Genomic DNA, 7,994 nt, shown 5'->3' on the forward strand with positions numbered 1-7,994 from the left:
ATCCTCCAATTTAAAAAAAAAAAAAAAATCTTTAATTTCAACATATGGAAGATTCCGCCACATTGGGCTGTTATGTGTAATAGGTCTTGCCCTACAATACTCCGCAGAGCGATGAGGAAAAGTATTCCCCTTAAAGTTAAAGAGTTTGGAAATTAAACTATCTACCCAGAGGTAGGTAAGTAAAGTCTCACTTTCTGAAAGCTTTCCAGATGTCTTTACATCCGCTTCTTTCCCTTACGGCCAAGAAGACCCAATGCGGGGAACCGTGATATTTTAAATAATTCTTTCTGTCTGGCAGTTTTTCCTGCACCAGTTGGGGTCTGTGTATGACGCTGCTGATGGCTCTTTTGGCAGGCCGCAGCTCACAGTCACATGCACACTGTAAGGACTCGGGCATTTTGTGACGTCTGAGCTCAACAACTACCACTAAATGTACACTTAGTTGCTTCGGTACGGGAAATAATAAGAGGCAGAAAATTTTCAATTAAACAAACTGTGCTCTTTTCCAAACAGTCCCCAAAGCCAGACCCTTGGAGACGGTCAAACGTAAATGTCATTTTAATCATCTCAGATAAGTTGCTGACACGTGCAAAAATCTGGAATAGTCTTCTTTTAAAACTGAATGACCTATCGATAATAACACCCCACAGTTACTTAAACCCAGTCTCAAAGGATTTCGATATGTTTTATCAACACTCTGCCACCCCAATCATCGCTAGGCTGCAGGCAGTTAATATTCTATAAATGTAGGCAAAAGCATCTTCCAAGCAAGTAGCAACCAAGAAGACAGTGAGACAGGAGCGGGTCCAGCGCCGCGGAACAGAACGAGACAGTGAGGGTGGCCGAGCTGCGGGAAGGCAGGGCCGGGCAGAGCCGGCGGGTGGGCTGGCACCGGCCTGCGTGCCCTCCCGGCAGCCAGGGCAGGCTGGGCCCCTGGCGCAGCCCGGTGCCCGGGCCACCCTACGGCCTGGAACCCCTGGGCGGCAAAAGCAGGCGGTCACTTCCTTCCCACCCTTTATTGCCCTCTCACTAGCACTCAACATGATGACTTTTTAAAACCATGGGATAAATCTGCGTTTTAATTTCATTGGTGGCGCCTGGGGGCAAAAGTAATAAATAGTGATGAACACACTGTTTATCGTTTTGAAGCAAGAAAGGGCATTAGAGGTTACGTTTCCCAATCCTCCCCTTTGTGAAAAGAACACGGAGGCCCAAAGGGATGACACGGACTGTCCCGATGGGGCAGTGAGGCAGGGAACCGGGGCCGGAGCTCGGAGCCGCTCCTGCTTTGGCGCGCGTTTCTCTCCCCCGTGGTCACCCCACGCCAAGCCCGCGCGGTTTCACTGTCCTCCGCCCTGGGCTGCGGACTGCGGGCTGTGCGACAAGTTCCTTAAATGGCTCTCATATTGGAACAGCGTCCTAAAAAGAATGCCTCCTTTCATCCCTCAGAGTTTTTACTAAATCGGAAATAAACGAATATGGGGTGGATTTTAACTAACGAGGACTGTTAGCTGTGGAAACCTCTCTTGCGTTCTAAGCAAGGGCTCTCTCATAGTAATTTCTTTATTGGGTGCTAGACTTTAGCACAATTACTTTTCTGTAACATTGATACTGAACCCAATTTTGATGAGACTTATCTCATATTTTCTGCCTTTGGGTCAACCTGTATTAAAACCTTCAAGCTTGCAGATCAGTAGGTGAGTGGATAAAAAAGCTGTGGGACATTCACACCATGGAATACTATGCAGCTGTAAAGAAGAAGAATCTCATGCCCTTTGGGACAGTATGGATGGACCTGGAGAGTATTATAGTAAGGGAATAAGCCAGGCAGCGAAAGACAAACATCACATGATCTCACTCATATGTGGAACCCAAAGAACAAAATAAACTGATGAACAAAATAGATCCAGTGATATAGAAACATAGAACAGACTGGCGAATCTCAGAGGGAAGATGGGGATGGGTGGGAGGGTGGAGAGAGATTAACCAAAGAATTTAAATGCATATATGGGTAACCCATGGACACAGACGATAGTGTGGTGTAGGCCTTGGGCAGAGGGTGGGTGCGGGGTAGAAAGAGTCAATAGGGAAAAAAGAGACATTTGTAATACTTTCAACAATGAAGATAATTTTTTTTAAAAGTAGAATTTCTAACTCCAATTGTGTTTGCCCTTTCAATATATATTGAACTTAAAATCACATTCAATGCTTGAACCTTCCAGGTGCAATATGTAAATTTTATTTTGCAAGAAAACTTGGAATGGTAGTTTCAGCACAATGAATTGAATGGAAAGCTTTCTGGTGAGAATATGTACATGAATTTTTAAGATATTATGGCATCCTGGGACACATTTATATAGTTTTTGAGTCTAGAAATTTGCAGTGCCTTACATTACAAGCGAAGAGGAGACAGGACTGGTTTTATTTTTTACTACTGTGTAAAATAGTTTACTGAGCTCTGTGTAAACACACAGTATCTTTCTAACAGCATGTTCCACTTTTACTGATAATGTATTTTGCAAACAAAGCCTTTAAGGATAATAGGTTCTCCAGGCTGAGAAGGGAAAGCAGACTCGATGTCTGACTTGAAAGTGGCTGTGATGAAATGTCAGCAGACACTGTCAATATCTGGTGATTTCTCATCAGTGCTTCACGAGGCAATTCCAATCCAACAAATATTTATTGAAAGTTTACCCCGTAGTAAGTGAAACCCAATTCTGGCTTATTATTAGTCCATATGCCCTAATAAACTAATCTAAAATAGCCCAAATGTGGAGATGCCTGGTTGGCAGAGGAGGAAACACTCATGGTAACTAAATCTGGGTTTCTCACACCAAAACAGAAAAGACAGTGTGGGGGGGGAAACTTTCCATTTTTGAAGGGTCCTACAGAGAAAATTTGGATGACTGTCAAAATTCAAGGTTACATTATACTAGCTGGCCCAAAAAATAGAAGATTTTATTTCCGATTTTTATTTTATATATTATATATTTTTTTGGATGTTTCGGACCTAATATATGAAATATGAAATCACTCATGGTGACTGCTTGTGAAAAAACTAAAGGTTCTCTTTTCTCTTAAAGGTTTTTTCTTATTTTATATTTTTAAAACAAACTCGATTAAAATTTATGCTTCTAGCAAACATCTTGCTGTTTCCATTAAAGAGGTTTTTCTTGTATACTCGAGGACCTTAAAACAAGAATGAGTTTCACAAATAGAAAGTCAACAAGAAGAGAGAAACAAAAGTGAAACCCCAAGAAAGCCTATTCCCCCTGCACATGTCAAGTGCTTATTAAGCAAACAGTTCATGGGAATAAGGGCTTGATGGTTGCCAAATTCTCACTGTGTATCAGTTTTTAAATGAATGGAACATCAGGTTACTAAACAACCTGCTTCATCATTAATTTGGGCATGAGCAAATCTTCATGATGAACTAAACTGACTCACCAAACATTAACTAAGATCCTCCCCATATAAGCAACTCTGATAGACACTGCAACTGGATATCCATTTATTAAGGAAAATGCCTTAAATACAGCAGTTAAAACAAATGAACACAGAGCTCAAATTCTAACTATCAATTTAGCCCTAATATTTTTTACTAGGCTAGCAGATAAAGGCGATAAGAAAGAAAATTGAACATCAGTTGGCCTATAGGTTCCAGAGGCGAAGGACATAGAATTTTTTAGCTTTATATTTATTGGAACTATTTTTATATTGTCCAATGGTAAGCCAGCTAATCAATAATGTTGATTTTAAAAATTAATTGGCACTTTACATATTATATTTTAAAGTGTTTGCATTGAGAATAAATGTCTCTGAATCATGAATCTAGCCTCTCAGTGACAAGCCATCACCTGGAAAGCATGTGAACGACCAATAAAATTCTATCTATGGTGTCTTAATTTGTTAAGTGGGTGAAAATATTCTTGAATTATGGAAACTGAGAACCCCAAAAGAAATCAATAATGTTTTCCTTAAGTTTGGTTTTCTGTAGAAAATTACTTTAACAATGATGCAAGTTTTTTAAAAGTTCCTGATATAGGACAAATAAATACATTAAATGTAGCAAAAATATATTATTTTTCATTGTTTTAAAGAAATTTTCTGGACCTATACTGTCTCACACTATACTACACTAGACCATCTTAGACTGAGTATACTTATAATATTGGAAATAATTATTAAACCAAATTCTAGCCACAAATTAATAAACCAAATGTGGAATTATCTTAGTGTGGGATATCAGGGGAAATTAGTTTATCACATATTTAAGTTTAGAAAATATTCGTCATGTTCAAGGCTTTTGTTTATGTTCTATAGAGTATATAAAAATCAAGGAGAAAAGTTCTGACCTTGAGGAGCTAACAGTATAACGTGTGGGTTGGCCACAAGTGTTGGAAGAACTATGCATTCCTTAATAGAGGCACTAGATAGCAGTTCCAGAAGAGGCTGGCCCTTTGTACAGGATGGAAATGAATGGTTGCAGGACTTAGGAAAAAATTAGCCCAAATGTGGGGAAAACAGGGGCAAAACCTGCATCCCCAGAATGGGGCCAGCTTTCAGAGACCAAACAAAAACACACAGAGAACATGCTGGATAGCAAGCAAGGGCAATAATAAAAAGGAAAGGCAGATACAATAATAGCGTTTATTATGTGCCGGGTGATCAACAAAACTGGTTCAAAGATTACACGGAGAGAAAGAAAGAGGCCCCATCGAATTCCAGTATCCTTCCCTGGGAACAACTGCCAGAAAGAAGCAGGCAAGAGGTGTTTAGTCAAGACCTAGTGCCCTGAGGGCAGGGGTGAAAATAGGAAAGACAAAAAGTAGGAAAAAGCAATTTCCACTTGGAGGATCTGAGAGGGCTTCGAGAAGGTACTATTTTCACTGAGACTTGTTAGAGTTTCATACGTTAATAATTTTTCAAAGAACATACAAGTGCCATAAAAATCAGGTGCCTAAGAAATATATTCTCAGCACAGAGAGTCAGTTGCTGTGGCCAGCAAAGGGGCAAGGGTGCCGGTCAGATGCATCAGCTGGGCAGCTGGAAGCCAGGGAAGCTGGAAAATATGCAGAGCGAGCAGGTGCAGAGGCAGCCAGTGTGGTTGGGGGAGTGGTTACAATAAAGCAGTAAATTGTGGAAATAAGTGTCTGTGTGTGTGCACGCATGCATGCATAGAGAAGGAGAGAGAGAGAGAAGATAAAGGGAGCAGGTTTCTCACTGTCAGAGAAGAGATTTACAAGCATGGACAGAGGAGAGAAAGGATTTTCAGGAGACTTTAAATAAGACATACCAGGAACTTCTTTTTATAATACTTAGATACATATAGAAATATACATAGATGTGTATATATAGATGTATGAATACACACACACACACGTGTGTTTCCTAGTTATGTTTTCTGAGAGGTCCTTGAAGCAATGCTCTCCCAAGAGCCACGATCACATGGAGCACCTAGATCTTGGTTTCTGAATACCAGCCTCCCTTAAAAGGAACCACAGTTTCTTGGGCAAATGGATGATTCCAGGGCTGGGAAGAGGTAAAACAAGATAAGCCTGGGATATTTTGTTATGCTACATAGTATGAAAATGCAAAAAGTCAGAGGATTCAGCTTGGAGGGGACAAATCTATGACATTTTCTACCAAAATAAATAATGAGAGTAATGTATTACTAACCCATTTAATAAAATAGGAATTCACCAAATATGTATACAGTAAACTAAAAAATAATAAAAATAAAGCCCTATATTATAAAGAGATAATAAATAAGTGAGTAAGAAAGACCGAATGATGGAAATAGAAAATCACCCATTTAACAACCATTATAAACTGATGGCTGATTCAGGTGGAAGTCATCAGTGGATGCTAAGTTCGGTTGGAGGTTTAATACGTAACAGAGGGGTAGTGTAATATCAGAATTTCTCCTCACAGAAAACTAATTAATTACAAAGGGGGAAATGGAGGCTCAAAATGGAGACGCCTGGTACACACTAACTTAACCAAATGATCAATACTAACATTGCCAGTGGTAGGACGACTCAACGTTATGAATTGAGCAGAGCAAAGCATCATTTCTGTGTTATTCCACCAAGAATGAACGGCCTGAGTATAGTTAGAAGAAATCATTTGAATTCATGTTGAGGATCATGTTATCACGGTCATTAGAAATAGGGAAACACTGAGGAAGTATTCCAGACTGAAGAAAATTGAAGAGATATAACAACTAAATGCAACGTAGGTTTCTAGATAATGAAGCAAAAAGCAACATTGGGGAAACTGGTGATATTTGAATGGTGTCTGTGGATTGGATGGTAATAGTGCAACGGTGTTGATCTCTTGATTCGGAGGCTTGTGTGGAGAGGTGGGCTCGTATGTAGGTGCTATAAGGGAGGGTCTTTGCTTTGGGGAGATAAACAGTTGAGTATTTAGGGGTGATGGGGCATCATAGCTGCAGATTGCTTTCATATTGCTAGACCGATGAGTATGGGTATCTACATATTGTAAGAAAGGCTGACAGAACACATACAGAATCTGCAATGAGGGGCTTCTTTGCACTATTCTTGCAACTGTTCTATAGGTCTGAAATAATTATAAAATATAGTTTTTAAAAGATATATTACTTTATAGTTTTATTACTCAATTTCATTTCTATGTAGAGTCACATTCCACTTAAATGGCAGAAAATTAATGATGTGAAGTCTTTGTTTCCCTTCTCTGAGGATGTGTCTAAGCTGGTCAGGGTGGGTGAGAAAGCTGACATAGAGGCACAGAGGGTCTGGCGCTCTTAATCTTGTCATCTCACCAGTCTTTTCTGAACTGAGGAGTCCATCACCCCACCTTACTCTCTCTTCTGCCTTCACAGTTACTGCCAGCTTCATAAGCAATAATAGAAATAGACCTCTTATGTGTAGGAAAAAAAGGGATCCTCATGGTGAAAGGTATAAAAATGTCAAATCCCTATACTGTAAACCTGAAGCTAATATAATATTGTATGTTGACTATATTTTAATAAATAATACAAAAAGAAAAATAAGGGATTTAAACATAACATATGAATATAGAGAACTTCCCAAAATGGAACAGTTAAATTCTTTGTATTGAAGGCAAAAACACAAGTCTTTTCACCTTGCAAGCCTGTCTTTCTTCCCCCACTCTTTGTTTTTCTTCCAACCCTGTTTATCTCCTTCATACATGAAATTCACTTTAAAGTTAATGAGTTTGGAAAGAAATCATGCAGTGAGCATTTGAGGAGGAAAATCGTGGGAAGGTTCAGATTAATTCACCGTAAAGACCAGCCACATTCTGTCCACAGCCTTATCACCTTTCATTCTTTCTTATGGAAAACGTCTTTTGTATATTTCCTGCCTATTAATTGGATTGACTTAATCCCAGCACAACCCTTGTCCCCTTAGTAGGTTAAAGTAATTGAAATGTTAAGCTTTTATAGAATAATTTAATTATTTACTTGTGGAAGTGGCTTCTTTCCTGGGTTCACATAATTAAATTTAACTAGCAGAAAATAATAATAATAATAAATGTGTCTTGAGCTCCATCTTCAGAATTTAACTTTAAAAGCCGGGACCTAAAGTCAAGAACCTATTTCTTATCAATTAGTAATTATACAAAGAGAAGTTGCAGAGGAGAATATTAACGTATGGGGCATCAGTGGCAGCATCGCTGAAGATCCCTGTGGCTTGGCTTCTTGATCTAGTGGTTATAAGATTGAATGCACACTTGAGTCAGTCCTGCAGAGTTTAAAATAGTACATATGTAACTGTTTAATAAGCTGTTTTCTTATAACATCGGCAGACTGTAAGTAATTAAGACAACGCGTTCCTAGATAATAACATTGCTCAAAATACGCTCATCATCTAACTTACATCATCCCATGTAGTTTGTCCCTGTAATTATAGGCTGGACAGGAAGGTAATAATCTAATTTTATAAACAGGAAAACTACCATTTAGCAAGATTAAACCTTGACGTAGGAAT

The sequence above is a fragment of the Miniopterus natalensis genome, chromosome 6 (assembly GCF_054644295.1).
Source record: "Miniopterus natalensis isolate mMinNat1 chromosome 6, mMinNat1.hap1, whole genome shotgun sequence".
Lineage (NCBI taxonomy): Eukaryota > Metazoa > Chordata > Mammalia > Chiroptera > Miniopteridae > Miniopterus > Miniopterus natalensis.